General features: G+C 39.0%; 1 long non-coding RNA gene across 1 annotated transcript; it reads left to right on the top strand.

Annotated features, from left to right (window-relative positions):
* Positions 1–1,157: 1,157 nt before the first annotated feature.
* On the top strand, positions 1,158–27,745 carry LOC143678820 (uncharacterized). The gene is made up of 3 exons (XR_013173445.1): positions 1,158–1,211; positions 26,729–26,926; positions 27,408–27,745. It is a non-coding gene; the product is annotated as an uncharacterized LOC143678820 (long non-coding RNA).

Raw genomic sequence — 27,745 nt, 5'->3', positions numbered from 1 at the left:
AGTCCATCATGGACCCTAAGTCCCTGCATGTTGTTGGTGAATGCATCAGACTGTTCATGCAGCACTATAGGTCAAGGTGACTGAATAGGTTCTTCCATGTTGCTGTTGTGGTCCCTCACGTAGGCCCAGATTACATCCCTCAGTGGCACCCTCCCCCGAGAGGAGAGTGCTTTCAGTCCCAGAATGAAAACATGTCTACAGGTAATCTATTATTTCTGATAGAAGTCAAATCTCAAGATCCATTAGGATCATGTACAGGAACCCCATGGTATCAACAGACCCTTATTGAAGCTTCTTCCACTATTCAAATATCAGAAGGAGCTAGTGTTGAAGCCTCAGGGTATCAGATGACAAAGACAATTCCCTCCAGGAACATGGAGATTTCTCTCCACTGAACACGCAGTTCTCAACAAGTGGCTCTGCCTCCCCCTCACACTCCCTTTCCTGGGACTCCTAGGGTCCTTGGCTGGCATGCCATTCTTAGAAATCCTGGCTTTCCATGACAGTCCTCCCAGGGCTCACCCTTGCTGGTCCTTGGGCATTCTAGAAATTCAGTTACAGTTGGCTCGCAGGTCCCTGTGCCTCCCTCAGACTCTGCTGAGTGCTGCATGACTCTAGGGCCTGGTGTGGCTCCTTCTTTTCTCTCTTAACCATTGCTTCACCAGTGAGCTTCCTCCCACAGAAGCCACTTGTTCAGCCTTTGGGCTATAGTTGTTTTCTAATCTCTGTCACTAAGGGTTTCTACTAGGCCTTAAGATCCATTTGGACGTGCCCAGGTCCTCCAGTGCTCAGAGCCTAAATCGGGATCACACCTCAGTAGGCCTGAGATGTGTGAGGTATGATAGGGAGCAGACCCCCGAGTGATCTCATTAATCTCTTAGACACACCTATGAAAGGGAGGGAGGTGGATCATAGTGAGGAAATGGCCTAATGGGCAAAAAACTGATCGATCATAGCAAGCTGCTGTTCCTCAGAGAGGTAAATGTGTGAGATCCTAAGTTGAAAGCAGGAGCAGTACAGAGTGGTTTCATTAGGGGAGTCCCCAGAGTGCACCCTCTCTTCTAGAGGCCACATATCTGTTATAAAAGCCATTATGACTCACTTCCCAGAAGTATGAAAGTGAGGATCAGGAGCAGGTAGCTAAGTCATAAGGCCAAGGGCAGGGCTAACAGTACCTTCAAGGGCCTTACAGCTGGGAGGGAAAGAGACAGGTAAACAAATAATGTTAATACAAGTATAAATGCTCTAATAATCTAAAGAGTTTAGAGTGCAGGGTGTGGTACTCCAAGTGCCCCAGCAGCTCTCTCCTAATAATGAATCTCCAACTTCCTCTCCAAACCTTTTCAGTCCCTCAGTGAATGGCGAAAGCTCAAGGCTTGCAAAACCAGTTTTCAGAAACCTCCTTCATAGGTCCAGCTTCAAAATGTGGGAGTGATCGGCACTTAGTTGGTGATTTCAGCAAAAAAACCATAAAAAACAAATGGTAATATTTGTTGCCTCTGGGGCAGAAACTGGGAGGCTGGAGGACAGGAGTGGAAGGGGAGGCTTTTCCCAGTTTTGTACTTTTTGAGTTTTGAACTATTTCTTCTTCATAAATGTAAACTTACTTAGAAAAAAAAAGAGCCAAGGATTAACAAAAGCTTTTTTTTCACATGTCAATTTGAGGGCCTGTCATGGTCAGTTTCATGCATGAGTTTGTCCAGGTGATGGTACCTTTGTCTGGTTGGGCAAGTGCTGGCCTGTCTGTTGCTATGAGGACATTTCGTAGAATTAAATCATGATCACGTCGGCTACATCCACAGCTGATTCCATTTGTAATCAGCCAGGGGAGTGTCTTCTTTAATGAGTGATACTTAATCTAATTACTGGAAGCCTTTTAAGGAGGATTGAGAAGAGACAGGCTCTCTTCCTGCTTCGGTGGTGAGCCTCTCCTGTGGAGTTTGTCCAGACCCTTCATCAGAATCATCAGCTTCACAGCCTGCCTTATGGATTTTGCATTCTACGTTCCCATGGTTATGTGAGACACTTTTATGAATTTTATATTTACGAATATTTCCTGTTGATTCTGTTGCTCTAGAGAACCCTAACTAATACAGGGCCTCAGCAGGAGAGGTAGTGTTGCAGAAGGGGAGATGCCGAGTTCAAAAGCAAGAGAGTCCAGGTGCCCTGCAGGATTATCAAGAGAAGCCAGTATCTGCAGGCAATCAACCTGTCCTGGGTACAAACTGAACCAGATAAAAGACATTCATGTTGTTTTCAGATGGACATTGCAGGTCCACAGGACTACCCCTGAGAGCAGACGTTAAAATTTGAAAATCGTCTTACCCAGTGGCAACTCCTAAAGTAGGCTTCATAACTCAAATTTTCATACCAACGTAGGCAAGCTGGGAAGTATATGGATGTTTTTCAAGATAAAAGTAGTCTGCCACACTGCAGGTACATGTCATCATGAAGGCAGTCCAGACTGTCTCCTCTTCCCTATCCCAATTTAGCAAATCATGTAAATGATCAGCACCAGACTAAAAAGCCCGGTCTATACAACTAGCTCAGGCTGTTTTGGTTTTCAGTCTTTTTTGTCCACTTCTCACAGTAAGAAAGTTTATTTTGCAACTCAGGATGCACAATCATACAAATTCACACACGTAATTCTGAAATGAAAGTATACTTCCTTTCATCACATATGATAGTCTCAATTTTCTGTTCTATTATTCCCTGTTTCATATATTTTTACGCTAGTCATGAACCAATAAATTGAGGTTTTGACCCACTATGACCCATACTTTGGAAAATTCTGAGCTGACACATGTGCATGTATACCATCATAATATAAAAGACATATCATATGGTGGGCTTGAAAGACACATCATTAGACCCTGTCCCAAATATTTAAATTTGCTTTTGCTGTCAAGGGTGTATTATTTATCTTCTGTGATGAGCTCTTCTATTTTTTGCTTCAAGAAACCCAGTCTTAGAAATTTTACAAAATAAAAACCCAGAATCTTTTAGTACTTTAGTCATTAAAAATGCATTAGAAAAACCAGCTTTTCATCTTGACGTTTATGGTAATCATTTCCTGGCTTTTCTTTGTAGTTTTATCACCTGAGTGTGCAACTCTAACAATTATAGTTGTTTTCTCAGTTTAAGAAATACGTATCTTTTAAGTTTCTTTTAATCTACCACTCCCTTTCTATTTTCTTCCCTCCATCTTTCATCTTATTTATTGAATGAACCAGATTGCTTGCTCTATAGAGATTCCCACAGTATGGAGTTTGCTAAATACATCCATGGTATACTTTAGCATGAGCCCCTGTCATCTGTATTTCCTATAAACTGGTAAGTTGATAGATGGGTTTAGAGTTTTAATCAGATTCAGATTTGATTTTTTTTGGCAAAATGATATGGTGTAGTATTAGATAGCACCTAATATCTATGTATGCGCGCGTGTGTGTGTGTGTGTCTGTATGTGCGTGATGTTAGCAGCCATTGATGTTCAATGCCTAGATCTATTAACTTGTAAGGGTTGCAAAATGGTGATATTCTTTCTTCATTTGTTAGCTTTGATATATCTATTAAGAGAAACTTCCCCTCATCTACTATTTGGTTACCCAGCTATTCAATTCATTTGGGAAAGGCAGAGCAGAACAGATGTCTCAAGGCAGTAAGTTGCTTCCTTATCCTCCTCCAAAGATGCTCAGTTAATTTTTTTTTAAGTATCGTTTTGAATCCATGAATTTAAACACATTTGAAGTGTTTAAATTGATTGCAGTTATTATGCTTATTGAATCTCTGGTTGTACCATCTTTGCCAAGGAGGCGTCTTGAATCTCTTTGCCATGACCCTTTGACATGATGTAATAGTCTCAGTTCTTTGGGAGTCTCTGGTCATGTCCGAGGTTTGGACCACTTCCTATTCATATGTAGCCTTTAGTTGAGGGAAAAGAAACTTTGTTCTTCCCCTTCAAAGACTTCAAAGAGTTTGGAAAGGGAGGAGAGGTAGAGAATGAAGGGAGAAAAGCCTACTTTAGTTTTTGATGGCTACTGTTTCCCTCCACTCAAGATATACTTTATTATTCACTTGCTGCTCCAATTTATGGGAGTCATCATGGTAATAAGATGTAGAACACAGAATACCAGCACTGGAAGGGGTTTAAAGGGCTAGTGCAGTCCCTTTATTTTGCATATCGGGGGAGAAGGGACAACATTTATTGAGTTAGATGTTGACGTATGTTATAAATCCTTTGAAATGAATATTATCCCCATTTTATAGATAAGGAAATGCCACTCAGAAAAATTAAGTAACTGGCAAAAAGAGTTAAAATAAGTGCCAGGGCTGGGGATAGAACCCAGGTCTCTTGATACCCAGACTAATTTTCTTTGAATAGTAACTCTAATCAAAATCCAGTAAGGCTTTGTACTCCCAACTTTAATGCCCCACTCTATTTCCTCTATAGAGGATGGTGTTCTAGTTTGCTAGCTGCCAGAATGCAATATATCAGAAACAGAACAGCTTTTAAAAGGGGGAATTTATTAAGTTGCAAGTTTATGGTTCTAAGGCCATGAAAATGTCCCAATTAGAGCAAGTCTATAAAAATGTCCAAATTAAGGCACCTTCACTCAAGAAAAGGCCAATGAAGTTCAGGGTTTCTCTCTCAACTGGAAAGGCACATGGCAAACATGGTGGCGTCTACTAGCTTTCTCTCCAGGTTTCTTGTTTCATGAAGCTTTTCCAGGGACATTTTCCTTCTTCATCTCCAAAGGTCTCTGGCTGTGTGGGCTCTAGTGGGTCTTGTGGGTCTCAAGCTCTAAAATGTTTCCTCTTTTAGAGGATTCCAGTAAATTAATCAAGACCCACCTGGAATGGATGGAGTCATATCTCCCTCTAATCAAAGGTTAATTCCCACAATTATCTCTGTGGAGATAATCTAATCAAGTTTCCAATTTTGAGGCTGAATGGGGACTAAAAGAAATGGCTGCTCCCAGGAGATGGATCAGGATTAAAACATGGCTTTTCTATCCAGCACAGATGTTGTCATCTAAAATAATTTAGACTGCCAATGTTCGGGAAATTTTGAAGTGAATATAAGATAAACCAACAGAGTTTCATTACTCAGTCCTGCTGGACCTCAGCTTGACAGGTGAAATGCTGAAGTCAGTGGAACCCTGCCTCATTCTTTACCCAGATTCTACTGAATGCATGACCTAGAGGTAAACTGCCAACTTCCCAGTAAGGGGAGTTGGTGAGTGCAGGCCCAGCAATCAGGGTCAACTGGAAGAGAAGGGAATCCATGGTTGTACAATTAGAATTGAGAATGTTTGAAAGAAAAGGGGGAAGAGAAAGAGAAGATGGACTGTGGAATATGGGAGAAGAAATTGTTGATTGTGGAATGTGGAACGTGAAATGCAGAAGAATATGATGGTAAGAGTCCTTTTAAGGGCATTAGGATATAAGAGGGCAAGGGCAGCAAGAACAGAGCCTTTATGCAAAACAGTCACTTGGGAGAAAGGGAACATTCCGGTAGTTATCCCGTGCCACCTTGTGGCTACTTTGTCACTTTCCACCAAATGCTCCACCGTCTCTCTGTTTATTTCCCTTTGTCCCTTTGAAAGTCAATGTTATTTGAGCTGTGCCCACAAGCAAGGCTTAATCCCTTACTCAAAGGATGGTTCTAACCACATTATGACATTAACTCATTCAATCCTCACAACAGCCCTGTGAAGTAGGTAACATTATTATTCACTTTTTTCAGGTAAGGAAATACAGGTTGAGTAGCTTGTGTAGGGCCTCCCAGATAGTAACTGGCAGAGGTGGGCTCTGAACCCAGAAGCTTTATTCTTTATCACTAGGATGTACTTTCTCTCTCATACTCAGAGTCTGTTTAGAATGTGTTCTAATCAAAATCAGATCTGAACTCTCATTCTTACTTTGTGTATCCTATTGTTTCTAGAGTAGTCTGCCCCATGGAGTAGTTAGCCAGGGGCTTTTCAGAGAAGCCTCTCATTCCAGTTTATTTCACTCATCTTGCTTCTCCCATTCCCTTTTCTCCAAACACTTAGATTATGCGGATTCATGAATAAATAGGAATGTCGAAAAATACTGTGCTGTTGTAAAAAATGATTAAAGAAGAGAGGTTGGGAAAAGTGATTTCAATTAGATTCTTTCCTCCCTAATCCTGGAAGTTTTAGCATGAAGAGAACCATTTAGATGGATAAATTTTTATTTCACAAGGTGAAATTAAAAAAAATTACATCTATATGTCCGTGTGTGGGGAGTGAGACTGAAAGCCAGTAGATCTGAGGTCTCGTCATTAACAAACTTGCTGAAAAGCCTGCATTGTAATTTATCTAAGTGCTAGTAGACAGTGTAACTTAAACATCGGTAAGGTAGATCAGCTATACGAAAAGGGGAAAGGAAGAGTTAGGAAACAGTAGAAGCTAAACAGCTGTCACTTAAGTTGTTAGTAAATTAAAAAGTGCCAGCCTTGCTGTTTCTTGCACTCTGCACTCTGCTATACAATTCCAGAACTCTGTGATGAGCAAGGTGCTAGACTCCTACTGAAAGAGAGATACCAGCTGTTCAGATTCAAAAATGAAACAAGAGAAACTCCTGAGGGACAAATGGAGAACTGGCTGGGCAGAGCTACTCAAGGAAGTGAAAATTAATCATAGTAAAACTGGCTTCATAGGACAGAGTCAGAAGACTATCAGAACACAATGAAAGTAGTATTGCTATATCTCCACAATGGCAAAAGAAGATTTTCTTTTATTAATAATGCTCACAGGAATCCTTGACTTAGGGTCCTGGCCCCTCCCCTAACTGCAGTATCAGACATGGTTCATAACTCTTCCGTTTCACAAGGTGAATGAAAAATACCTTCGATTTCCATTGCTTCATTTCTGACAGTAAGGAGAGCACTAACTTTTATTCCTTGTCCTCAAAGTACTTACTATTATTTGTCATCCTGAAAGTGAAATTTCACTTGCCTTTGAGATGAGCATAAGAAATGTTTTTTTAAAAAATTTATTTATTAATTAAAACATTTAACAAACCAAATAAAACATTAACATATATAATCAGTAATTCACAATATCATCACTTAGTTGCATATTCATCATTTCTTAGAACATTTGCATCAATTCAGAAAAAGAAATAAAAAAGACAATAGAAAAAGAAATAAAATGAAAACAGAAATAAGAAATATTTTTATATTGAAAATATAAAGTGAACTCTGAAAACTTTTGCAGTCAAACTTTTTTATCACTTCTTTTACCCTTTGCCTTTTCTATGAGAAAGGCACTTTCCCTGCATGTTATTAGTATGCTCGCTAGTCGTTTAGGTTTTTGTGGTGTGCCCATGAGGTATATATAGAGAAGTGTTAGCTCATGAATCCCTGCCACATTCTGAAAACTAGGTAAGCTGAGAGCATTATCTTTCTATTCACACATAACAGATGCAAAAAGAGTAAAAAGGTATGCTGAGGTTTGTCAGTGGGATTGGGATTGACCATGATTAGGGACATTCTCCACCATCCCATTCATGATCTTTTTGGTTTAAAGATAACAATAACAGAGAACTGGTTTTTCTTCTCAGAGAGTGGAGGATGCTGATGAGAAGTCTAAGGAGTAAGTAGACAAGAAGGGAGAGTGAGAGAATGTACCAGGCATTCTTAGATAGCCTCGGTGTCAACTTTCCCTTTCCCTTTCCCAAGAGGAGTTTTTTATTTTACTTGTATGCATGTATGTATATATTTACATGTGTATATATGAATGTATTTATTTTAGCAAATAATCAAAAAAGAATTTGGGAGTAAAGTTGGGAAATAAGCAAAGCAATAAGCTGGTTAATGCCAGTTTGGAATTTAAAAAGAAAATGAATATTAAGGAATGTCCTGGTTTTCTTAGGTGACTTTGAAGGTGGTTTCGGAAGAGGAATGCTATAAACGCGCAGGGCAGTGTTTTCACCAGAATTAGGTATATCAGGAATTTTACAAATATTATATATATATATATATATATATATATATATATATATACACACACACTTACATATTAGATTTATTAGTAGCTTCCAATGGAGATTCCTTAAAAAAAAAAAACAATCTTAATTTGGATGTTTAAACTCTGGTAATTAAAATTAGTCCTTCTCCCCACCCCCTTTCTATCTTTATCTCAATTTCACAAAGGATTTTGGGGCGTGGCTTAATATATTCATTTCATTTAAAGCTGTTTGAAAGGTGAAAATATATAAACATTGAGTGTATTACTATTATTTCAGGCATTTCCAGATTTATAACCAAAATTCTGAGTCATCACTAACTACATCCTATGGTATTCAGATTAAAACAGATTTTATGCATGTTACTGAAAAATTATGTAAATCAAAGTGGAAAATATTGAACAAAATATTTTCCTGTTAACTTTTAATGTGATTTGTGAATTTTTGAAAAAAATCTTTATGTCTTCCACTTTGAAATTAGTAGGGGGTCCTGATGCTCTCTTTAAGTTTCTCTGGTACCTGTGTTGTTCATGAAATTGTTATCATTTTTGTTTTTTCATCAGAAACAGTTGAATATTGGCAATTTTGTATGATTGAAACTAATATGTGAATAGGAAAAATTTTGCTAAAAATATCTTGAAGTTAATCCTTTTTTGATATAAATGATTACTTTTTAATGTATTGATTTTATACGTTAAGATTTTTTATATTGGGTTTACTTACAGCAGGATTTATTTAAAATTTATCAGACTTCTCTGTTTTGCACATGTGTGGTATGATACTGGCTATAAATTCAGGAATTTAAGGGCAACTAGAAATCTTTCAGCACATGTCTTTCGCAGCATTAACCACAATCCTCCCTGACAAGTTGGAGGTTACTGACTTTGAAACACAGCCAGTTTCTGAGAATCCAGCGTGTATTCTTTCCATGACCCTCAAAACCTGGCCTGTTTCCCATTAATGACTTTCTGTTTTGTTTGAGGCATGATATGGTCCAGTTTCCTGGTTAATTTCCAGATCTTCTGCCATTCTTGTACAACTCATTTTCTTTGTGGTGGGTCTTACCAAAAGATACCGTGTATAGAAAAAGGATGTCTGGAAATTATCATGTTTCAGCAACAAAATTGTTTGAACATCTGACTGTCATTTATAACCAAACATCTCTGGTCTCATCTATGGAAAATATCACACATAGCACAGAAAATTGAAAAGAGCTGGTAGAAGATATTTGTTGAGCTTGCATTGTGCACTGTTCTGGTGGGTTCTTAGGAGATCTCAGGTTATTTTAATATTTTAATTTTAATTTAATTGATTGTAAGTTTTCCCTTCTGCAGAGAATTGGGAATTTCTGAAAGTGAATTTGAGAAACTAATTAATTCACCCTGCTCCCTGCTGGAAATTCAGCATAATGTTGGGCATGGAGCCTAACTCCAGGGGGCAGAAGGAGCTTCTTCAAAATTTTGGGATGGGCAGGGGGCATCCCTATTGGCACTGGCCATTGCTCGTATGTTCAAGTCTGAAGCCACCATTGTCCCGAGATCCCTGAGGAAGTTCCTCTCTGGGTAACCTGACAGGATTTGGGCCACTTTGTCATTCATGGGAGTCCGTGATCAAATGTCTCCTTTTAATCCCTGGCACAGGGACTTTGAATACATCCTTTCTATAGGGGTCCGTTGGTCTGTTCTCTAAGACCGCCTTTTCAGGGTTGTTTTTGTTGAGAAAAGAACAACATGCCAAGAAATCTTGTTAAGCCTGGAATGACCTTTTGAGGCTGAATTGGTGTCGTCTTAGGGTTATGACCAATCTTTAGCTCACAATGGCCTTTCCATCTAGTTTTTAGACATTGATATAATGGGAGCAAGTAGACTCCACAGCCTTTCTTGGAAACACAGTTCTGGGTAAAGCAGTAATAGCCTCTTTGGTAAAAAAAATAAAAAAATAAAAAATCTAGTTATATATATACAACCTAACATTTCCCCTTTAACCTAATATTTAATTCAGTGGAATTAATTATATTTACAATGTTTTGCTACCATCATCACTACCCTCACCAAAACTGTTCCATCACCTCAAACAGAAACTCTGTACCAATTAAGCAGTAACTTCCCATTCCCTCATCCCTTGTCAGCTACTGGTAAAATTATATTCTAGTTCCTGACTCTATGAATTTTCTTATTTTAACTAACTAGTTTGTATCAGTGAGACCAAACAATATTTGTCTGTTTTGTTTTTAAATAATAACCATTCCAGTGGTGTGTGGTAGTATCTCATTGTGATTTTTATTTGCTTTTCCTAATGGCTGATGATGTTGAGCATCTTTTCATGGGCTTATTGACCAATAATAGCCTCTTTAATGTAAGAAATGTGAAGTTCTCTGTGGAGCCAGATAGGCCACACACTTCTAGTATATAAATTACACTATTGTTAATATAATCTGCAGGATGAAAATTTTGGGATAATTAGTGAATAAGTCAGTCTCACCCATAAGACACACAACCAAAGAAAATCAGGCTTCATTAGTTTCTTCACAATGCAAAACTCCCAGTTAATATTATAGCTGTCGTAACTGAACTTCAGTTGGCAACTTCCTATCAGCTGAGAGGGAAATAGATTTTAGCTTCATCCCTGTGATCTTGTACTAATGTACAGAGTTCCTTTATTTACCAAAGCGTGTTTGCCTGTCTTTAAACCAGCACTATCCAGTAGAAACATAGTGTCATCCGTGTGTGTAATTTAAAATTTTCTAGTAGCCCCATTAAAAAGGTAAAAAGAAACAGCTTAATTTAAAAGTACATTTTATTTAATCATCCACAATATATAAATATATTTAATACATAAATATTTAAAAATACATTAAAATAATATCACTTCATTATATAATCAATATAAAAATCATAAATGAGATATTTTGTATTTTTTTTGTATGCAGTCTTAGAAATCTGGTGAGCATCTCCACACTTATGGTATATCTTAATTTGGACTAGCCATATTTTAAGTGCTCTTAGTGACATGAAGCTAGCAGCTACTGCAATGGACAGCACAGCTTTAGACTTTGCTGTATCTTGGAGGATTTTTTTAGTATAGAGAGGAAGATGGGGCAGGAAAGAGAGAAAAAAGAAGAGTCTCTGTTGGAATAACAGAATCCGTAGTCAGGCTTCCCAGAGTCTGCACACCTCTGTTCACCATTTAAACTTTAAACCTAAAGCACTGTTGTCCTTTATTTGAGACACCCCAGCAGGCAACTGTGATCAAAATAACCTTATAAAGTCAATGTCCGCTCTAAGCAAAATTGAGAAGAACAGATGATTTTGGTCTGGTAGAATGAGAAAAGACTGGCGACAGGATGGTGGAACTAAGTTCAAACCCCAGCCCTGCTGTATGAGCTCTGAGCTTATGCAGGTCTGTAACCACCTTGGATCTTACCCCCTCCTATAATGGGGACACATCCATTAGTCTTGCAGGATTTTAGTGGGGATTGAATTAGATTCCTTATGTGAATGCACCTAGTTCTGTCAGTGTGTGGTCCATGGGAATTACCCACTCAACCAGTGCCAATATCTACCTCTTTCATCATCGATTTTCTCATCAGAAACTTTGCTCCATCTCTGCTCCCTTTGGAGCTGCAGGGGTCCACTCTATTAGGGTCTGGACTGATTTTCTACTCTGTGTTCCTGGAACCTCAATTTCTGCTGAATCCCTAATCATAGGCCTACTATAATTGCAACTGTGTTATAAATATCAAAACATTGTTGTTGAAGCACCAACAATTTAGGTACTGTTCATTTCAAATCCACGTGAAATGTTCCATTGAATGACTCCAAACTTGGTAAAAGATCAGCAGCACTTTTATTTTTGACCGACGGGTGGCAGCATTGTCTAAGCCGCTGATCTCTCAGCACTGGCGCTTCTGAGACTGCCTTTTTTTAAGAGAAAAAAATTAATTTATTTTAGGGAAATGAAAAAATAAAATTCTTCCTGTATTTCTGGATTATTTTAGTGGACTTGTTAATACAGCAAAATACCATAATTATACTAACTATATATAGAATGACATGCCAGCACTTATAAGCTACACTGAAATAATCGATAGATACAGAGCATTAAGAATTATAGTACTGAATTCAACTTGAATATCCTTGTCTTTAAAAGGAGGCATGAGACACCTTTTTATGTGCTAATTATCTAGGTTCCTTCCCTCAACCTGAAAAAGAACTTTTAATCTGAAAGTTTAGGGCACATCAGCTAAGAAACTGCTAAAATAAAATCCAGAACATAGAGCTGCCGTCCAATGGGACAGTGGAAGAGACTGTTCTGGCACAGAACAGACTCAAGTTGCTATTCAGAGGCGCCCTGTGGGGGTGGGTCCCCAACAGCGACCTTGGAGGGTGATGGCAGGATAGAACGCTTTCCAGCAGGGGATCCCCAAGTTCAAAACATGGGGAATGAGAGGACAGAAATGTTGACCCTAAGAGCTTGGATGGAAAGAGAAATATCCTGTACAAACAGAGGCTGCTCACAGGTAGTAAAGACTGGTCTTCTTGCAGGTTCACTCTAATAACTGCAAAGTTGCTTTCTTACTCTCGTCCCCTAACCCCACCCCCTTAGTAGGACCTGCCATGTTTGTGTTTGAATTAGAAGGATGTGCTTTTGAAAAAACATTCCAGGTTTTTATGTTTTGTCACCTGGAATTTAGTATGTACCTACCCCATCCTCCTGACTCCAATACCAGATACGATGACATTTGGGATTCTGAATGATAATTGTGGGGCACCAATTACTCAACCAGTTAAATTAAAGATAATTTAATCACATTGGCAGACTTAAAGTTCTTTCAGGCTTTCCCTTAAATTTCCTGATTTTTATCAGATGAGTTAAATCAACAGATCTGGTATGGTGGAGAAATTTGCCATAGAACATTTGGAGAATGCAGAAAAGCATCAAGGAGGAAATAAAAACCACCAATTAGCTTTAAAAAGATGCATATCTTGAAAAATAGGATAACCATTGGTTTTTGGTGGCAAGGCATAGATAAACTAGAAAAACTTATGAATTGTAATTCACTATGTGAATTCTATGGTTGATCATGCTGTAAAAAAAAGAACAAATGATATTTCGGATTATATTGGTTTGTTTGATTATTCAGTCATTCATATATACATTAAAAAATTTAAGTAATGCTATATGCTAAATATTGTGCTAGATGTTGTGGGGGTGAGGGTGGGTCTGTTGAGCAGCGAATAAGATACAATCCTTGCTCGTAAAATCTTACAGTTTATTGGAGGAGAGGCTGGTAAATCATTAACTCTGAATGTGGTAAGTGCTACAGCAGGGCTATATACTGTCTTACAGAAGCAGAGAGAAAGGCACCTAACACCCCACCTACAGCCAGGAAGACTTCATGGGGAGGTTGGGGGTGGAAAGTTGGATAAAGAAGATTCCAGGCAGAGGAAAATCACATGCAAAGACATTTATATTAGATTGTTTGATGCTTCTGAGGAATAGTGAGTAGTTTGGTATGAAGCTGGTGCACAAGAGGTGCATAGAATAGGGTGTGGAGGGTAATGGTGTTGGGAAATGAGTTTGAAAGGAGAGCACAAGCCTTTTATACCAGGGCAGGTTGTTTGAAATTTTATCTCATAGGATTTGGTGACAGATGCAGAGGTAGAGAAGTGGGAGGAATATGGGATGATTCCCTGGTTTCTATTTCAGATGACCAAATGAATGTTGGGAATAGAGGAGGGCCATGGCTGTGGGAGGTGAGAAAGATAATGAGTTCTGTTTGGAACTTCAAGGAACTTGCTCAGGCAACACCTGAATATATAGATCTGGTGATAAGACAGATCTAGATTTCCTGTTAAAGATTTTGGTCAATAATAACTTTTATTTACTAAAGACTTACTACGTGCCAGATTCCGTGTTAATCCTCATAGTAAACCACATTGTACAGATGAAGAAAATCAATGTACATAACTTGCCCAAAGTCACCTGCCAGCAAGTAGTGGAGCTGGGATTTGAATCCAGGCTGATTCCAGAGCCTACATTCTTAACCATTTCGTTTTACAGAAGCCATCTGCACAGAGGTGGTAGTAGAAGCAAAGTTACAGTTGAGACTTCCAGGGACAGAATATAGAATGGGAAGAGAAAAGCACTGAAGCTGGGACCCTGAGAAACAAAGCCATCTGTGGGACAAGCCACCCACAGAGACCAGAAACCTAAGAAGAGAATTTTGATGAGAGAGTGGTCAATAATGACAAATATCACAGAGAAATTAAATAAGACAGGAACTGCAAAGTCCCCTTAGATTTGTATTTCTGAGTCTTTCTGGTATCAGCCACATGTTTCCAGCTGATGGTCAAACATAAGCATTAGGGTGTTCCACAGTCATCTTCATCTTTTAAGTTCTTTTTCTGTTGATGATCTTACTCATCTGGATCTTCTTGGACATCCAGAATATAAACCTGAAGAAGCTGGTCTTTGATGTGCTGTCCCACCAAGACCACCAGTGACCCAGTCCTGTCGGCCCTAACTCGACAACATTTCTCTCACCTACACCGTCCTCTGCATACCCTCTCTCATACCCCAATTCTTTTCTTCTTACCTATACCATTGTCTCTCTATCTTGATTTTTGTCTTTTTACCTTTTTTTGCCACATATTCCTCTCATCTGCCTTGCCCAGTCTTTCTGACATCTCATCATGCCAGTACCCCCTAGCTCAGAATCTGTCAGAGGCTGTCTTCATGTTTTACAATATAAATTCCAAATTTTTAATGAAGGTCATCTATAAAATTGCTTCAGTTGGGAGGGCCGCGGTGGCTCAGCGGGCAAAGTGCTTGCCTGCTATGCCGGAGGACCTCGGTTCGATTCCCGGCCCCAGCCCATGTAACAAAAACGGAGAAACAGAATACAATAAAACAAGAAAATGTTTAAAAATGTTTCCCTTTCTTCCTTCCTTCCTTCCTTCTCTCTGTCTTTCCTTTAAAAAAAAAAAAAAAAAAAAAAAAAATTGCTTCAGCTTACTTTTTTTTTTTTTTTTGCTTGATGCCCCTTGCAGGCTGTTCTCCAGCTGGATTGAAAAACATCTTGTTTTCTGTGTTTGCTTCCTAGAGCCATTACTTAGACCAATCTTTCCACCTGGGTGCACTTTCCTTTCATCTTTCAGGTCCAAATCCTAACCATCCTTCAAAGGTCATCTCAAATGCTATTTCCTCTGGGAAACTCTTCTTGACCCCTTTCCGCCAGAAATAATTTCAGTCTCACACAAGTATGGCCCTTTATCTGTACTTGTCTTATGGCAATTAATGCTTTCTACTTTCTATTATGGCTTTTTGTATATGTCTTGACTTAGTTTCTCGAGGGCAAGGTCTATTTCTTAACTATTTTATATTCCTCAGTTTGTCACATTGGGTGTTTATATATAGATGCTTTATTGACTATTTATTGAATGAATGGATGGAAAACTGACATACTGTCAGGCTTTGTGCAATCCCTGGCTATTTTCTTCCTATCATCTCTTTAGACTGAGTCTCCCTGGTAAGGTGACTTCTCAGCTAGAAAATGAAAACCCATAGCTAAAGTTTGAGAAAAGTTCATTTTGAGGAGTGTCAGTGTGTGCAATAGAAAGGCTTAGGTAGACACTTGATTCTTTACATATATGCTAATTGAGGAAAAATCAGCCTTTTTTTTTTTTTTTGAGCATCTCAATATCCAATTTGGTTAGTCTTGGGATATTTAATGTAGACACCCTCTGCAGAGGCAGTGTTTAGAAGTGAGTAGAGTGCCTTTGTTGGTAGGTAGGTATCAAGGGAAAGGTGTTTATCTTGGGAATGGCACCTGGTTCCCTTAAAAATATCTTTATGTTTGGTGACTGTGTAACATTTCCAGGTTTTCCATCGATCCATAGATAGAATGTGATTAGGGAATAAGAAGCCATAGCTAGAGTGCTGGACCAGTTTGGTGGTGCCTGTCTGTCCAGCTTGTGAAATTCGAACTGAATGCAGAGTTTCCATGATTGAGTATTCTATCCTGTCCAGGTATGCTTTGGCCTTCTCTGGCCTTTGAGGGTATTTTCCTCTCTAGCTGCATGTGGATGAGCTGCTTGTTAAACATATTCAGAGGAACTCAAGGGAGGAATCAATGGAAAATGCCTTACGGTGTTATATTTATTTGGATATCTATTAAAAGTTTAAATCCTATAATTTGAGAACACGTATAGTTAGGGCTCATAGCTTCTTACCAGTTTGGGCAAAGCTCAATTGCTCCTTTGAAATGGAATACAGATTTTGTTACTTTTTGCCTTTGATGATGGTGGTGTGGATAATATAAGGGAAAAACTCTCATATAAAAATAGCTTGTTCAGGATTTGTGATATCTCTAGGCCATCTATCTATTTGAGCTTGTGAGTCCTAGCATATCTTTGTTAGTGATGGCCAAGGCAAATTAAGTTTGTTGCCGATTACCTGCCTGGTGTGGGATATGGGGAAGAAAGCAACTCAATAGTCTTCTTTTATCCCTTCTCAGCTGCCTCTCCCTTTCTTTTTATCCATTTTTCTCCCCCTATCCGGTGATTGACTAGCCAATAGGCAATTGTGAACCAAAGTCAATGCCACATTTTCATAAAAGGCAAGGTACACCCTTCCAATTGTAGAAGAGGGAGAACTGGAAAATCCATCACCTGCTGCCTTTCTTTAAATGATGCTGCAGGAGCTACATGGTTTTTCCTCCACCTGGCCCAGAGGTGCCCATATTCAAAATGTGGAAATCAAAGATAAAGAAGATCCTAGTTGTAAATGCCACCCTTCTGTTAATTTGCACATCACTTTTGTACTTTCATCTTCTCTCTCTTTATGCCCCCTTTTCACCCAATCTCTGACATTCGTGCTGACACCTTCCCACATGGAATCTAAAGTGAATACTTTTGAATCATTTTTATTGGAAATCAGCCCATACTTATGTCCTCAAAAGTTTTTCATCTCCTATTTTAGAAGGAATGGATCTGGTATTTTTGTGTGGGTACTTGAATGACTTTTCCATATTTCTTCTTTGGTCCTGTGTTCTACATGCTTTTCCCTTCCTATCCTCTTTTAACCTGTGTCTGATGCTTTTACTCACTGTTCAATAGGAATTTGGGGGGAGAATTTTGATTTCTAGAATAGCAAGTCAAATAGTAATCTCTTTTAAAAAGAGGGCTCATGTCAGAAATGCCTTTTGTACTATGGACACCTGAGACTTGGACATTTTATGTGGGGCTTGGGTCTGAGAATTAGGAATTCAGATTTAGAACTGATGTTCTAAAGATCCTGGATTCCACTTTCTGGAATAGAATCAGGTGACCCACAACACAGAAAAGGTAACCAACCTTCAAATTTCTAGCCAAGACTGTGAATGGTGACTGTTCTAGTTTGCTAGCTTCTGGAATGCAACACACCAGAGACAGACTGGCTTTCAATAAAAGGGGATTTATTTAGTTAACATATAGTTCTTCAGAGGAAAGGCAGCTAACTTTCAACTGAGGTTCTTTCTTATGTGGGGAGGCACAGGGCAATCTCTGCTGGCCTTCTCTCCAGGCCTCTGGGTTCCAACAACTTTCCCTGGGGTGATTCCTTTCTACATCTCTAAAGACCTGGGCTGAGCTGTGAGTGCTGAGATGAGGTATACTGAGCTGCTTGGGCTGTGCTATATTGAGCACTCTCATTTAAGTGCCAGCCAATTAAATCAAACATCATTCATTGCAACAGGCAAGCCTCTTAGCTGACTGCAGATGTAATCAGGAACAGCTGAGGTTCACATGCCATTGGCTCATGTCCACATCAACAGAACCAGGCACCATCACCTGGCCAATTGACACCTGAATCTAATTACCATAGTGACCAACTTGGAAAACAAAATATTTATGTCTTTATGTAACCAATTAAAACTTGATTGAGAATGATGTGTAAATGAAATCCAAACTAAAGTAAAGAATTAACTTTGGCAGGATTGCAAATCATTTTCATGATACACCTTATATTTGTTAAGCTCTAAACAAGTTATAATTTACTTGGAACCCTTATGACAAAACATGTTTGATCATTTAATCATTGTCACATCTTTATGAGGAAGGCTTTGTTGTTACCTCATTTCGTAGATAAAGGAACTGAGGCCAGAGTTTGGTTTAATTGCTCCAAAGTTACACAGAAATAATTGAGACAATCCAGGTATTCTGACTTCAGATCTCAGACTCTTTACCTGTATTTAGCAAGTCTTTATTTTGGAGAGCAAATGTGGCAAAGAAAAAAAAATAACATGCATTCAGAACCTTTCCTTTTTCATTGACTTCTGACAAGAAGTAGGCTTCTTAGATGGTCAACTGCTTGAGATCAGATAATGAGAAAGGAGGAGAACTGAATGAGCTATGTTGGCAAGGGCGGAGAAGTACTACTAGAGGAAGAGTGGAATATTTCAGAAAAGCAAATAAGAAGACAGATGATAAATGCAGGCTGAGATTTGAGAGAGTTTTGAGGTGTTTTGGGAGTAGAGAACATGAAATTGGCAACAGTGTCTTCTGTGCTCTATGACAGAGTATGAAAGAGATGGGTGAAGAGGATCTTGAGAAGTTTTATTTTTATTATGAATGGAATGCTCACTTGGTGCCCACTTTCTTTTCTTTCTTTTTTTTTTTTTTTTTAGAAATTACAGAAGAGATTTCAATTGCTTTTCAGTTCTCTTTGAGAGCCAGTTTGTTCTTTTCTTGGATTCAGCACTTTCTGTTGCTAGTTATATGAGCTGAAAAGCTAAGATGTTAATCCAGGTTTTCATGTGCAGTTAGATAAACAAAGAGAGGGCATAATGGGTGGAGTCTAAGCTCAGCAGTGCCAAAGAGAACTCTGGGAAATGGGCAAATGGAAATCTCTCTATCTCCTCATCTCTGTTAATGGAAGCCATGGTCAGGCCTGAGCTAAACACCCTCAGATTTGCATTCTCAGGGTCTTCACTTTTTTTTTGAATCCCTCTTTTTTCCTTAAACCCAGGAAATACTTCTTGGTGCTAATCTGATCCTTCTCTAATTGCACAATAACCATGAATATTCTTTCATTCACAGGCAAGGAAATAGCATGATTCTGTTGGGAGAATTTTTGCAATTTTCTCCCTTCTCATAGACTGCGGTAACATGGTCTTGTGACTTGATTCCTCTGGTGTAACATTCTGGGTGTAATAGTCTGATCAGCAGTGCCAGCCATGGGTCATGAGCTGGGTATGGAAATGTGCTGCCTTAGCTGAACTGCTGACCTTGTCTCAGGGGAAAAGTCACTGAGTCTCAGTCGATGTAGGGCTGGGAATAGGAAAATCTGAGGCTAAAGGTAGACTCTGGCATATGACTTCTCTGAAAGTCTGGTGACTTCAGACCTGATTTTGCTCAGAATTGGCATCTTATCTGCAGGCTTCAACTCAAGGGTAATGTTCTAGTTTGTGAGGCTGCCGAAATGCAATATACCAGAAGAGGCTTGGTGTTTACAATGCAGATTTATTAGCATAGAAGCTTACAGTTCTGAGGCTGTGAAAATGTCCAAATTGAGGCATTATCAGGCAATGCTGTTTCCCCAGAGACCTACTGATGGTGATCCTGGACTCCTCTGTCATATGTCAAGCACATGGTGGTGTCCTCTGGTCTCTCCCTTGCCTTCTGAGTTTGCTTTCAGCTTCTTAGTTCCATGGCTTTCTCTCTGTATATTTGAATTTCATTCTCTTATAAAGGACTACCGTCCCTTGAGCAGCTACTATACACAATATAAAGTAACTAACATGCATGATGTATATTATTCATTCCAAAATATTTGTCAGTGCTTGAATAATAATGTAATTTGAGGGTGTCTTTTCATAGCTTCCCCCTCATACCTGGTTGCCTACTTACTTGCAATTTTATTTCCCCCAAGATAAATACTGTGAAAGGAACTGCCCTTATTTGGAAGAATGAACTTCGATTTGTGAGTTTTTTTTTTTTTAAATCACATACTTGATGGTCTCATTTGATGGTATTCTTTTTTTTAAGTCTGCATTTTTATTTGCAAGCTACCATTGAAAAGCCAACTCTAACTAAAGTAAAAATTTCAATTTCATGGCTCATGTAACTAAAAAGACTATGGATATATGTGGCTTTAGTTAGCCTTTATTGTGTCTCGAGGGCTCATCTCTCAGCTTTGGTTGGTTCCTGTTTTGTCCATTATGGCAAGATGGCTGCCAGCATAGACCTGCAGAAACATATAAATAGTTTAAGTGATTTGGGGTCAGTCTGAGAAGTCTTATGACCTCTGAGAGCTTTGGTTTCCTCAACTATAAAATGGAGATAATACCCATTATCACATAGTATTATGTGAATATTTATTGGCCTCATAATAGGCCAGGTACTTTAGTAGCTAAAAAAGCATGGTCTTTGAAGTCACATCTGGCTTCATCGCTTATTAAATTTACTTGTGTAAATTGAGGAGGATACTTATAGTACCTGTAGAATCTGGCTGTTTGAGATTTAAAATGATATTGGGCATATAAAACCTCTAATCAATGCCTGGCACATAAAAAATGCCACTCAAGAAATTGTGGCTATTGCTTGAGTAGAATTTTGAAAAGTGACCATTAATGGTTTGAATGAAAAAGTAAACTTAGTCATGGGAAATGGCAGGAAAAGGGCATTGTTCTAGTTTGCAAGCTGCTGGAATGTGATATACCAGAAATGGAATGGCTTTTATAAAGGGGAATTTATTAAGCTTCTCGTTTACAGTTCCAAGGACAGGAAAATGTCCGAATTAAAGCAAGGCTATAAAAAAATGTCCAATCTAAGGCATCCAGGAAAAGATACCTTGGCTCAAGAAGGCTGATGACGTTCAGGGTTTCTCTCTCAGCTGGAAAGGCACATGGCAAAATCTATTAGCTTTCTCTTCAATGGCTTCCCTCAGGGCTCTGTCTGTTCTGTTAGCTCTATTGGTTCTGTTGGTTCTTGCAGCTCTAAAGTTTTCTCCAAAATGGTTTCCTCTTAAAGGGCTCCAGTAAGCAACCCCAACTTGAACAGGTGGAGACACATCGCCATGGAAACCATTTAATCAAAAATTACCACGCACAATTGGGTGGGTCACATCTCCGTGGAAACAACAAAGGAATATTGAATGAGGATTAAAGAACTTGACTTTTCTGGGGTACACAACAGATTCAAACTGGCACAGCATGAACAGTGAATCATAAATGGGCAGTTGGGGGTTGGGGCAACAAGTAGGTAGGTTGGGTAGAGCTGAAATACAGAAATGTGGCTAATGTTCCTTGTATCAGATCAAAAGACAGATGCCAAGAGATAGTCCAGGGAAGAGCCTGTCAGCCAACCAGGAGGTTGGAAGGAGAAATACTGCTGTGCTTTTGAAAAAAAAATGTAATTATAGCATCTAGTGTAGTGCTTTATTCTTGACCAGTGTTTGTTACATTGACTTGAATTGCCTTCAAAGCCAGAGAGAGTCTTCTTAATGCCCTCAATGGAGGCCAATCTTCCTTTCATGAGGCTGGACTCTGTAATTCAGAGGCTAATCTGATGGATTAAGTGGGGGGTCAAAATAAATAATTCTGATTCCAAGGAAATAAAACTAATATGATTTTTTTCTTTGACTTAAATTGGTTTTTGAAAGCAACATTGAACCAGTTAAAGTTACGGCACTTTAAAAAGTCAGTTTCATAATTTCACATGTTACATGTGAAATATATTAACTCAACAAATTCACGGAGTACTTGTGCACTAGGCATTATATGAAGTACTAGGGTTACAAAGATTAGTAAGTATTGCTTCTTGGGGCATTATATGAAGTACTAGGGTTACAAAGATTAATAAGTATTGCTTCTTGGGGAAACCACTGTCTTGTGGGGAGGGAGACCAGAAGATCTGTCATTATAATGTGGTGAGATCAGACTTGAGGAGTTCGTTCAGGTTCTGCAAGCAGTTATTGGCATGGGGTACAGGATGAGGTTGGGAAGCTGTGTGCTGTCTGGGAAGGTTTTTAAGTAGAGGTGATTCTTGAGTAGGATGTTGAGAGATGCATGCAAATTTACAAGTATTAGGAGGTGTAGGATTGTGTGTGTGTGTATTTCAGATAGAAATGTATTTAGGAAGGTTCAGAGGCCATGGATGTCATTAGAATGTCTTGAGGAACGACGGTGAGCAAGATCCAACAGATGAACGACATAATTGACATTTACTATCTTTTTCTTCTGTGTATATGTCTTATCTCTCTAAAAAGATTGCTAATTTTTTGCAGACAGGGCTCATGGCTACATTCCCAAGATTAAAACATACATTGGATACCTAATATTTTCTCATTACTTTACAACCAGGCATTTTGAAAATGTAATTCAGCCAAGGCTGGTAACACTCAGCTATTTGCCTTAACTTTTCTTCCCCTCAAGTTTGAACTTATTGTTCCTGTCAATTCTCTGTGAACTGTCTCTACACAGTCGCAGCCTCTAGCTCTTCTGCCTTTTACACCATCCAGGAAGGTCCTTGATGGGTAGAAATAGGACCTATGTTTAGTGATTCCTTTCCATTCCCAGCTCTCAGCATTTCTCATAGCCTGTTGTGAAACATCTCACCCCTTGGGAATCTCCAGACCTGTGCTTCCCTGGTCATACTTACCTCTTAAGATGCTTGTCTCATCTTGTGTTTTTAAAAAAGGGAATTCTATTTTAGTTTGCTTTTGATTCAGCCCTCTTTTGCAGTTGGTTTAATAGCTGTCGTATCCCTCTTTCTGGTTATTGCATTTCAAATTTGTGTGGTTGATCCAACCTTGTCCCAGTTAACCAGTTGTCTCTTCTGGGCCCTGGTGACAAGAGCCCCACCTTCTCAGCATGCTGGATTTCTTGCACAGTGTCATGCCAATGTGGATTTCTTTCTGCTTCTCTGCCTTTGCCTGGCTACCCAGATTCTGGAGTCAGATTGTATGGTTCGAATCCCAGCTCTGACACTTGCTGACTGAGCTTTGGTAAATTATTTTACTTCTCTCAACCCCATTTTCTTATCTGTAAATGAGGATTCTAAGATGGTTGTCTTCATTTTGTAGGGCTACTATAACAAAGTGCCACAAACTGTTGGCTTAAACAATAGGACTTTGTAGCCCAGGCCTTGTCTGAAGTCTCTAGCATTCTGGTGGTGGGTTGCTGGCAGTCTCTGCTTCTGTCATGGACATCTGTCTCTTTTTGTCTCCTCCTTTAGCTTATACTTCAGTGTCCAGATTTCCACTCATACAGGATTAAGGGCCACCCTTATTCAATTTGTCCTTGTCTAAATAGGATCCTCAAAGATACTATTCATAAATAAGACCAACCCATGGAAACTAGGGGTTTAGACTTGACCATATCTTTTTTGGAGATATTATTCAATCTACCACAGTGGTGATAAGGTTTAAATAAAGTGATGCTTGCAATGACAGAATGTCTGGTTTATGGTAAATGCTCAAGAAATAACTGCTCTTGAAATGATTATTATTAGGATGAGTGTTTTTATTATTCCTCTACTACCCCTGTGCAAATTGTATGAGTCCTGCAAGGCCCAGCTAGACCTCTATCTCCTCCACAAAGCTTTTCCATCCATTCAAGCCAGCAGGAAACTCTGCCTTAAACTCCCATTATCACTAATGTCTGAAATTAATGCTTGATTATTGTTTTAATGTTTAATATTGTGTTATTACTGTACTAAGTACTAATTGGTTTTTATTCTTGTTCACTGATGTAGAGAAATGTCCTTGAATATTGTTAATAAAGACTATCTTTTACTTTTAGCCTCTCCACTACTAGTTACTTTAGAATTAGTTTTTCTTTTAGTTGTCGTGTTTAATCAGTTCAATATCTTAATGCTCAGTGTGAACTTATTTGGACAGTCCTTGCACAGAGGATTATTAGACTGGTGAAAAGAGAGAAAATTGGTTGGCAGGTCACATCATCCATGCCAAATGCTGGGATCTTCCTACAGAGGATGCCCTTTGTTAGCTGCAGGCCGGGATGGTGCTATTTCTCCAGGGTAGAAGGACTGAGATAAGAAGGCAACATCTCCACTGCCAATGACAACATCCTGTTGTCCAACATTAAGCTGATTTCGTGTTGTTTCTGCTTTTACTAGGTAGGGAGAAGTTCCTAGTGAATTTTAAGGCAGCAAGTAAGTCACATGTTGAAGACCTCATTTGACACCATCTTTTTCTAAAACCGGTGATTCTCAATCCTGGATGCAGAGTAGAATCATCTGAGGAGCTTTAAAAATACTGATGCCCAGCTGAGGCTTTGGATCAGTTAGATATTAATCTTACCAAGTGGTTTTATTATGCAGTGGAGGCTGGGAACATTCCACTGTTCTAAAACCAGGTTCCCCAGCATTCAGAAACCCTTCCACCTGATGAATGGGCTATAGTTTGAATTACCCACATTCAGCCTGTTTCTCTGGGGGTATTGGCTGCAACTGGCTTGTAGGAATTGGTTTTTAAAATAGCCTTGACATCTTAAGGGTCCAAACAATGCCATGAAAGAGATAGTTTACTATCCGATAAGGCCTTGCAAACTTGCCCAAGCCAGGCTGCTCACTATATGCCTAGGAATAGAATTTTCCTTGCTGTAGGTCACTGGTGCCATAGAAGAGAACTGACAGGGCTCCCCAAGGACCTAAAGTATTTATAACTCTTACCGTATTTCTGCAAGGTGAGCTTTGCCACCACAGGCCTGAATCCAGGCTGCTAAGAACCGCTAAGGCAGAGGACTAGTGCACGCTGCTGCAGGCTGCTCAGTGAAACAACGCTGAACACTACAAGAGAGGGGCTCAGGTAGTCTTCCCAGAGAACGGAAAGGAGCAAAGCTGGAGAATAGGCTCACCCAGGTTACCTCTTTCACCTTATGTGTGATATTTTGCAGAGGAATCAATTAAGATATTTTAAAAAACAGATTTATTGAGCTATAATTTACATGCCATACAATTTATCTGTTTTAAGTGTACAGTTCAATGATTTTTAGTGAATTTACAGAGTTCTGCAGCCATCACCACAATCCAGTTTTAGAACATTTCCATCATTCCAAAAAGGTCCTTCATGTCAGTTTGCAGTCTGTCCCACTTCCATCCCCAATCCAGGCAACCATTAATCTGCTTTCTGTCTTTATAGTGTTTCCTTTTCTGGAAATTTCATAAAACTGAATCATATAATATGTAGTCTTTTGTGTCTGGCATCTCTCATTTAGCAAATTATTTTTAAGGGTTATCCATGTTGTGGCAAGTATCAGTATTTCATTCCTTTATGTTGCTGAACAGTATTCCATCGTGTGGATATGCCACGTTTTATTTATTCATTCATCAATTGATAGATATTTCCATTGTTTCCACTTTGGGGCTCTTTTGAATAATGCTGCTATGAACCCTAAGTCAGTTGGGTGAGGAAGTATGCTCTATTTTTAGGGATGCATGGTAAGGATTTTTTGAGTAGATAATACAATCTACTTTATTATTATTATTATTATTTTTTGTATGCTGTATGACAGGGGTCACATTTCATTCTTTTTCCATGTGAATATCCCTTTACACCATTTGTTGAATTTTTGTTGTTGTTGCTGTTTTTCTTCCTTTCTTTGCTTGTTTGTTTATATTTTGGGAAGTACGTGGGCCAGGAATCAAACCCGGGTCTCCCACATGGCAGGCGACAATTCTACCACTGAACTACCTTTGCACCAATACAATCTACTTTAACAAGTAAGAGTTATAATAGAGGCACTGCTCAGTAATTCAAGAATTAATCGTTGCATACATGAACTATTTGAGTTTTTGTTGTAATGTTTCCCTATGAGCTATGGGGACTGTGCACATGCTTCCCTCTGTTTGGGATGTTCTTACCCTAACCTCCATTACTGAAATCCCAACTCATATGTCGTTCCTTGATGAAGCGCTTCCTGCTCTCTCTAGGCTGAGAGAGTCATTTTTCTCTTCTGGGGTTTAAGAGTGTATGCAACTTGTATTGATTGCATCTGGAGACTCCTCATCTGGGCTGCAAGGACTCTGTCTCTTTCACCAAACAATGTTAGTTCCTTTGCTCTGAAATAAAACTGTATGGTAAGCATTGTGTGAGGGGAATTATGTTTGTAGAACTAGCTATTTTCGAGTAACTCCTATAATCACAAGTATAAAATGTTGGAGGTGGAAGGGATATCAGAGCTCTTATCCACAGCCTTTATTTGTGCTAATGAAGAAATTGAAGCCTAGAGAGATGAAATGACCTGTCTTTGAGGACATGCAGATGTTGGGTTTCCAGCAAAGACAAAAGCATGAGTCCTCTGAGTCCCATGTGAAAGAGAGAGTGTTCTGCTATCTGGGGTGATAGACACTCATTGTCTCCTCAATACCACCAGTTTTTGAGGACCTACTTTGTGCCAAAGATTGCATTAATTTCTTTACATAAAAATCTCTAAATTTTAGAGGGCCAAGATGAGTTTAATTTTCCCCCACCCCAAACATATGACAAGTAAAGTTGAGGGAAAATGAGGATCACAGAGGTTCAAGGCTTATTAGTAGAATTCCAACCCAAATATTTTCCCTTGTATCTGTTTGAATCTGTTGTGAACCCCAGAAAAGCCAAGTTCTTTCATCCTCATTCAATATTGCTGGGTGGGAGCTTTTTTATTGTTTCCGTGGAGATGTGACCCACCCAATTGTAGGTGGTAACTATTGATTAGATTGTTTCCATGGACGTATGTCTCTATCCATTCAAGGTGGGGTTGCTTCTCACTGGAGCCCTTTAAGAAAGAACCATTTTGGGAAAGAGCCAGGAGAGCCCACACAGCCAGAGACCTTTGGAGATGAAGAAGGAAAGCGCCCTGGAGAGAAAGCTGGCAGACATCGCCATGTTTGCTATGTGCCTTTCCACTTGAGAGAGAAACCCTGAATGTCATTGGCCTTCTTGAACCAAGGTATCTTTCCCTGAATGTCTAAAAATTGGACATTTTTATGACCTTTCTTTAATTTGGACATTTTCATGGCCTTAGAACTGTAAACTAGCAACTTAAAAAATTCCCCCTTTGTGAAAGCCATTCCATTTCTGGTGTATCACATTCTGGCAGCTTGCAAACTAGAACACCCCTCCATTCTACTATGCAATACAGAGACAGAATTGCAGTATGAGGAAATATCTACCAGGCTGATAAAAATGGTCATTATGTTATAGCAAACTTTACTTTTCATATGTTTGGGGTGGGGGAAATTAAGACTAGATCAACATAAATAATTTTTTTAAATTTTGACTATGTTTATTGATGATAGTTTATATATTTGCCCCAAGATTTCAGTATTTCATTTACTAATCTATATTGTATTGCAATTTAGGTTTCTATTCAAAATGCACTTATTGAAACGCCAAAAGTATCTTTTTATTTTTTTTTTTATTTTTTAAAGCTGTATCATTGTTCAATCATCATCAAGAAACATGGCTACTGGGACACAGCTCTACATTTTCAGGCAGTTCCCTCCAGCCTTTCCACTACATCTTGAACAACAAGGTGATATCTGTTTAATGTGTAAGAATAACCTCCAGGATAACCTCTCGACTCTATTTGGAATCTCTCAGCCATTGACACTTTGTCTCATTTCACTCTTCCCCCTTTTGGTCGAGAAGGTTCTCTCAATCCCTTGATGTTAATTCTCAGCTCATTCTAGGGTTTTTTCTCAATCCCTTGATGCTGAATCTCAGCTCATTCCAGGATCTCTGTCCCATATTGCCAGGAAGTTCCACA

This window comes from Tamandua tetradactyla, chromosome 4 (assembly GCF_023851605.1).
Source record: "Tamandua tetradactyla isolate mTamTet1 chromosome 4, mTamTet1.pri, whole genome shotgun sequence".
Taxonomy (NCBI): Eukaryota; Metazoa; Chordata; class Mammalia; order Pilosa; family Myrmecophagidae; genus Tamandua; species Tamandua tetradactyla.
Note: the sequence above shows the minus strand (reverse complement) of the source record. Positions and strands in the feature narration are given on the sequence as shown.